We start from the raw sequence: 8,063 nt of genomic DNA, 5'->3' as shown, positions 1-8,063 counted from the left end.
GATAACAGGTAGCTGCAAGAAAGAGATCGAAGGCTTTAAAGGTGATCTCAGCAAGGAATTCGAAATGTCGGATTTGGGCGAAATTTCATACTTCCTTGGCATCGAATTCTACAAGAGTAGTAGAGGCTTGATGATGCATCAAAGAAGATATGCAAGTGAAATTCTCAAGAGATTTGAGATGGAAGAATGCAATTCGACTTCGACACCTGCTGAAACAAGATTGCAACTGTCGAAGAACCCAGATGAAGAGGATGTCGACCCAACCCAATACAGAAGACTTATTGGGTCATTGAGATACCTTTGTCACACTAGGCCTGACTTAGCATACAGTGTAGGTATGATAAGTAGATTCATGCAAAAGCCAAAGGTATCCCACGTAGCTGCTGCGAAGAGGATACTGAGGTATCAGAAAGGAACTCTCGACTATGGCATTCTGTTTCCTGCAGCTGATAAGGGAAAAGAATGCAAATTAGTGGGTTACACCGACTCGAGTTGGTGTAGTGATGCTGAGGATCGAAAATCCACAGCAGGATATGTGTTTATGCTAGGTGGTGCACCAGTTGTTTGGAGTTCGAGAAAGGAACCAGTAGTGGCACTATCATCATGCGAAGCAGAGTACATAGCTGCTTCTCTTTGTGCATGTCAAGCAACGTGGATGGTGAACTTGGTCGAAGAAATAACAGGTAAAGATCATGGAGCAATTACCATGAAGATCGACAACATGTCAGCTATCAATCTGGCGAAGAACCCGATAGCACATGGTCGAAGCAAGCACATTGAAATGAGGTTCCACTATCTTCGAGAGGAGGTAGCTAAAGGGAAGATGAATTTGGAACACTGCAAAACTGAGAATCAGATTGCAGATATCATGACAAAGGGAGTGCTGGTTGAAATATTCAGAAGACTAAGAGCTATGATGAATGTAGATAGCTTAGACACAATGAATTAGGTGGTGTGTTAATTTGTAATTCATTGTGTCGAAGCTGTTACTCGAACACAAGGTGTGTCGAAGTGTGTAACAGTTTGTTACACATAAGTTTGTTTTTAAATCTAGATAGATTTGAATTAGATTTAAAATAGATTAGATTTGATTTAGCTCCAAAATAGGTATTTTGGGCTTTTATAGTTTTGGGCTTTGGCTTAGGGAGAAAGCTAACCTAAATCTATAAATAGGGAGTAACCCTCATTAGTTTGTAATCAAGTCAATAATTTGTATTCACAGAAGTTGCAGTTGCAAGTGAATAACATAATTTCCACAGATTGTGGGCAGAGAGAAACTCTGCAGAAAATACTTTCTCCTTCTCTTTTAATATTTCCACAAACCCTAATCCTATTTTTCTTCATTGACATCTTTAACGATAAGGAATTACTCAAAGGTTTGAGAGTCTAATTCCAACAAGTTTGAAATACAAATGCATAAACAAACTAAAATTACATCTTTAACCTTTTTGGGATCCTCTCACACCAACATACTAAAAAAATACCATTTATTCACTATTATGATTAAGCATAAGATAAAGAAACCTAAGGTGCATCACGAAAAGAAAATTGCTCAAATATAAATGTTACGAATCAGAAACCTGACGAGTACACGTGTGGCGAGAGCCTGGGTTTAGGGTGAACTGATAATGGCTCAGCTCGTTGAAGAGTAAGTCCAAAACCCTCGTCCATGTTCATTTTTTCAGGTTTGAGTCCATTTTCAAGTTCCCAGTTAAACGAATGGGCCAACGTAGCAGTTAAAAGTTGAACCATACGAAGTCCAAGACTCATCCCAACACAAATCCTACGTCCAGCACCAAAAGGTATAACTTCAAAATCATTTCCCTTAATATCAACATCACACTTGTCACCACCTGGTAAAAATCTTTCGGGGTTGAATACTAATGGGTCAGTCCATTGCTTTGGGTCACGGGCTATGGCCCATACGTTAATCAAAACAGTTGCACCTTTCGGAATGTGGTATCCAAAAATCTCATAACTTTCTGAAGCAATTCTTGGAAGGGAAAGAGGTGTTGATGGATGCAAACGAAATGTTTCTTTTATGACTGCATGTAGGTAAGGTAGGTTTGGTATGTCCTCTTCTTTTACGTTCCTGTCTCGACCCACAACAGTGTCTAACTCTTGTTGGACTTGGGCTAAGATTTTTGGGTTTTTGATGAGTTCTGCAATGGCCCATTCTGTGGTACTTGATGATGTGTCTGTTCCAGCGACAAACATGTTCTACACAAAAAAATCAAACAATCTGTAAGAATATGTTCTGTACAAAAAAATTCAATGTCAATGTAAATTATAATTTATCTATTTGTAAGTATAACTCGATTGATAGTTGAAACAAAACAATACCTGATGAAAGAAATGTAGATTCGAATTCACTACACTCTACTTATTCATTTTTAATAGTATAATTATGGCTCAATTTTTTAAATAAAAAATTATAATTAAGATTATAGTAAATTTTGGAAGGTTATATAATACTTTTAATTTATACAAGATTAAAATGTATAAGTCTTAGTAATGAATCTTATTTAATCACCATTTAAGTTAAAGATATTCTGCTATAATCTCTTTAACACACCATATTGTGGATTCTGATCAAACATTAAATTGAAAAATGCTTAGTAATAATATAAATACAAAGAAAAAAGTTAGGGAGCAAACAAAAATTATTGACACCCAATGTTCTACTTCCTAAGAAGACAGGTTAGGTAAGGATTAAAAAGAAAATGATAATGCAGAACATAATGTATAAAACTAATTATTTTTAAACTGAACATGTAACACACAATTATTTTTAAATGATAATGCAATTATTTTAAAATTTTAATAAACTAAGGTTGATTTTTCAACAGCTATTTATTTATAGGTAAACAGCTAGATTTTTTCAAATTAATGTTAATGCAATTTGATTTATAGGTAAACAGCTAGATTTTAATTTGGATTTTAGAAAAACATTAATTTGATTTTCTGTTTATTAAAATATAAATCTTTTAATTCTTATTATCAAATGTGAGAATGCAGTAAAATCTAACTATATGAAACAAATAATAGTAACTAGAATAGTTAGATAACTTACCAAAAGCAAAGCTTTGATTTCAGTATTTGTGAGTTTATTTCCTTCATCATCTCCTTCATCTCTAAGTGCCAACAAAGTAGTCAATAAATCTTTATGCTTCTCACTCTTAGAATTAGAAGTCTCATGTTCTTCGATAATGTTTGTTAAGAATGCATCAAATTTCTTGTGTAATATTTTCATTTTTGCTTGAACTCCTTGAAGGTCTAACCATTCCAATGAAGGGATGAACTCCAGCTAACACCATTGTTTCAAGAATCATATCCTTGAAGTCATTAGCAATTATTGCCACCCAATGTAAATACATGGAAAAAATATTAGGGACCAAACAAGAATCATATCCTTGAAGTCATTAGCTTTTGGATCATTACCACCATTCTCGTCATTGAACACTCTTCTTCCTAACATAGCCCTAGCAAGTGCATTGGTTGTGCATCAGAATAACTGCTTGCCAATTTGCTTGTCAATCTTGCTGTCTCTTCCTGAAAAGTGGAATTGATTAGTTTTATTCAGTCCGATTTAATTTTTATATAAAAAAATATTTTTTAAATTTATCGAATAATTAATATATTTGATATATATAAAAGATCAGATTTATCGTATCTGAAAAAAATATAATTTTTAATTAAGTATGTAAGTTTAACAACTTTAATATTATATTTTGAAAATAATAAATAAATAAATAAATATAAAAAATAAAAGTTTCCCACTTGCGTGTATATTTAATTTTGACAAAAACCATGAATAAGTACGAATTATTGGATATTTTTGTAGGTCAACTAAAAATGAAAGGTAGGTAAACATAGACAAAATGTCATCTTTTATATTACTACATTTTTAAATGGTTTTCTTATATTTTATCACTCTTAAATTTCAATTCAATTAATAAAGAAAAATTCCTTTTTTTTTTTAATAGTGAAGTGGTTTTAAGTTATAGTTTTCCTTTAAATAGTTGAAGTTTTTTATGTTTGATCTTATTGATGATTTTATCAACTAGATTAAATTGTCTTGAGTTCTTAATTTAGTCACGATTATATCATAAAATACAAAAGATTATATTTAATTACGAATTTAACAGTACAAACTAGTAATATGATTCTACAACTTAATTTATATAAAATTTTAAATTTTATGTTGTGTCTCTCTTACACATCCTTATGACCAGTTTTAAAGTTAATATTTTTATTGTTTTTGTTTTGAATAAATTCTTTAAATTAAAAATATATATTAAATATAAGTTTTTAACTTAACTGTTTATAATAAAAAATCATTTAAGTTATTATTGCCTAATAAAATCTTGAAAAAAAAAATTGTCTAATAAGATAACCTAAATTGTTATGAGAGTTAAACATAAATAAATAAGATAATTCACAAAATAGTTGACTTTTTTTAATAATAAAAATATAACAAAATAAAAGTAAAGTTATTTATTATAAACAAAACTTGTTCATGACTTATATAGTTCGTTCAAGAAGCAAAATATGGAAACTAATATATTTTATTATACAGTTTTTTTCCATATACTTTCTTGTTTCTAGTAAATATTGCAATGAATATTATTATTTACCAAGTCCTACAAATCATAAGACTAATAAATTTAGAAAATTTCTTTGGCCACCTCTCTATGGGGGTCACCCCCCGCGATAATTCCAAAATACCCCTGCTTCGGAAGTTCATTTTCGAAAGCGTCTTTTTTTGAAAAAATTTACATACTTCGGAAGTGCACTTCCGAAATACTGCGATTTCTGCAGATTTATCAAAACACTCCCCCTCCCCCAATCATTTACCCTAAATCAAAACAAAAAGTGGCAAAGGCGAAAATTTGTGCAAACAGAATTCCAAAGCTGCATCAAGGCTCCAATCACACTGTTAAACAACATTCAAAAGCCCTCAATCCTAACACTTTGTAAGTTTTGAAATTTTTAGATCTATTATTGAAATGCATGTTATTTAGGGTTTTAATTGCATAAATGATATATGGTTAGGTTGTTAGTAATATTTAGGTTGTTTAGAAGCATTTTGATTTGGTTTGAAGTTTGGTTTAGGGGTCTGTCATGGAAGTTGCCGAAAACTCCATCGCAGGGGTGTTTCGGAAGTTCATTTCCGAAAACACCTCCATCCTAGTTTTCGGAAATGAACTTCCGAAATGTATCAGAAGTTCAAATTTTTTTGTTTTTTATTTTGTCTATGCATATTAATCGTTTTCAATTGTTTACAGGAACATGTCAGGCAACCAACCAGCACGCAGGACTGCGTCTTCTAAAGAGGGCGCTAAGGGAAGAAAGGGTTCTTCAAAGAAGGAGGTGAAAGAGGTGAAGGAGGTGAAGGAGGTGAAGGAGAAGAAGAAGCTTTTGACTGGTTCTGCTTCTCGTCCCCTGGGGTCCATGGCTCGGACGTGCAGGCTCAGCCTTCAGGCGTGATCAACGCTGATGGTTTTGATACTGAGTGGGATGAGGATTGGTATAATTATCTTCATTCGGAGGAGTTCGCTCGTCGGGAAGAATAACGTGTTTTTATTTTGTTTGATGTGTATTTTGTAACGCTCGTCGGGCAGAATAACATGTTTTTGTTTTGTTTGACGTGTTTTGTTTTGTTCTGATTTCGGATTGTATCGCACAGTGTTTTTGTATTGGATTTATCATGTTAGTTTTTGGAAGTGGTAACCGGGGTCGGAACATATGACGGAGGAGGTGGATGTTCGGAGGAAGAAGAACCGGAGGTACGTCCACCGCGAGACAAAGGAGCCAATCAATGTAAGCTATAGTTTATCATTATCATCTGGGGACGTCATTTCTAAAAAATCAAGATTAAAAATAATAAGATTTTTTTCCCAATTTTTTGTAATGACGTCCCCTGATGATAATGATAAACTATAGCTTACATTGATTGGCTCCTTTGTCTCGCGGTGGACGTACCTCCGGTTCTTCTTCCTCCGGACATCCACCTCCTCCGTCATATGTTCCGGCCCCGGTTACACCTCCTCCGTCATTTGTTACTTACAGTAGTACGTATTTTTATTAAAAGAATAAAAAAACCTTTTGAAATTTGGAAGCCTTTTTTTCTCCCCACCACTCTCTCATCCCCACCTACCCGTGTTCAACAATATGTAACTTTAATTTTATGTAATATTATCGTTGTAATCTTCACCCGATTAAATAAAGCGAATTGTTGTTGTTTTTCATTTTATTCTGTCCAGACATATTTACGGAGGTTCATTTCCGAATTCTCCAAGGGGGGTGCGTTCGGAGATGAACTTCCGAAACACCACATTTTCTGAAAAGTAACTTTATTTCGGAGATGCATCTCCGAAATCAATATTTTATATTAAAAAAAACACGTTTTCGGAGATACATTTCCGAAAACACATTTTTTAAGAAAAAAAGTACAGTTTCGGAAATGAACTTCCGAAACAAGGGGTATTGTGGTAAATTCACCATGGGTGGACAAGAAGGTTAGGAGGTGGGTGAAGAAATTTTCTAAATTTATTTATAAAAAAATAATTTTATCTAAAGATAAAGCTGTAATAATCTTTAAACAAGTAGGTAAACTTCTAAGTTCAAATTCAAATGATAATGGTTTATGATTTAACAAACACAAATTTATAATTTAATACTTAGATTATGATATTAACTAACCTCACGTAAATGTTGAAATTCGGCCATAACTTTGTTCGAAAAGAGATGAACGGAAGAGATCTTTCGGAGCAATCTCCACCTTGGGCCATAAGGAGCAAACACAAGATCTTGATAATTATAAACCATATTTTTAGCTGCGGCATTAGGTGGTCGGCTACTAAAGTTAGCATCATAAACCTTTAAGAATTGTTCAGCCACGGAGGCGGAAGCGGCGACGATAACATCGACAAACCCTAATTTGAGGTGCATCAAAGGGCCATGAATTTGAGCCAAAGCAGCAATAGATTGGTGTGGGGCAGAGCCTACGTGAGGCATGTTACCTATTATAGGCCATGGTTTTGGTCCAGGTGGAAGTGGCAGTGAAGAAGAAGATTTTGTTGTGGATTTTAGAAAACGGTATATTAAGATAGATAATATGAAAGTGGAGAGTGCAATGAACCATAGAGACATGGTTATGATGATAAAGGACAAGGATATAAGGTTGTATGTTATTTTGAAAAGGAGAAAGAAAAGAAAGTAGTTGACGTTTTATTGTTGTCTGATTAACGAAAGGCTAAGTGGTTTGGTATTTATAGGACAATCATCCAATTTAGAATGGAATTTTTCATAATTGTTTACCATTTTAAATTTGTAGACTTAAGTAACAATCAAAATTGGTGTCAACGAACCGTGTGACAATGCGTCATATTTTATGTGATATGAGAGTCTATTCAAATTTCCATCTTTCCAAAAAAATTAAAAAAATGGTTTACAATATTGTATATGTTGCAATAGAGATATGTTGCAATATTGTATATTTAAATATTATTTATTTATATATTAGATTCTAATATATATATATATATATATATATATATATATATATATATATATATATATATATATATATATATATATATATATATATATATATATATATATATATATATATATGCTCATATGATTTTTGCACCAAAGTAAGATTATACTTTTAATCTTTGTTATTGAGAATGTTTGTATAATTATTATCAAATTAATTCCAACAAGTGGCATTAGAGTACCTCTTTATGTTTGATTTCAATTTGAAATTTGAAGTTGATTCATAAACATTTTGCAGTTAAAGATTATTTTGAGAAACAAAGCATATATGAAGATTTGTTATATATATTTAATTGGATTATTATATATAATTTATTGGAAAATCTATTACCTCTATATAGCACTTAATAGTAAATTTTAAATAGTGTGATTCAATTTTAGTATGTACTAAAATTAAGGTTTTGTCTCTTAAAATTTTAAGAAATTTGGATTCTAGATTTATTGTTTATTTATAAGCATGAGAAGATTTGTTTCATTTAATTTTTTAAAAATTTTGATTC

The 8,063-nt window shown here is 32.1% G+C and overlaps 1 pseudogene; it reads right to left on the bottom strand.

Moving 5' to 3' along the window:
- Positions 1-1,403: 1,403 nt before the first annotated feature.
- On the bottom strand, positions 1,404-7,219 carry LOC131662637 (flavonoid 3'-monooxygenase-like; annotated as a pseudogene).
- Positions 7,220-8,063: the final 844 nt, after the last annotated feature.

Source organism: Vicia villosa, linkage group LG3, assembly GCF_029867415.1.
Source record: "Vicia villosa cultivar HV-30 ecotype Madison, WI linkage group LG3, Vvil1.0, whole genome shotgun sequence".
NCBI lineage: Eukaryota > Viridiplantae > Streptophyta > Magnoliopsida > Fabales > Fabaceae > Vicia > Vicia villosa.
The sequence above is the reverse complement of the archived record's forward strand: the minus strand, read 5'-3'. Positions and strand labels throughout refer to the sequence as shown.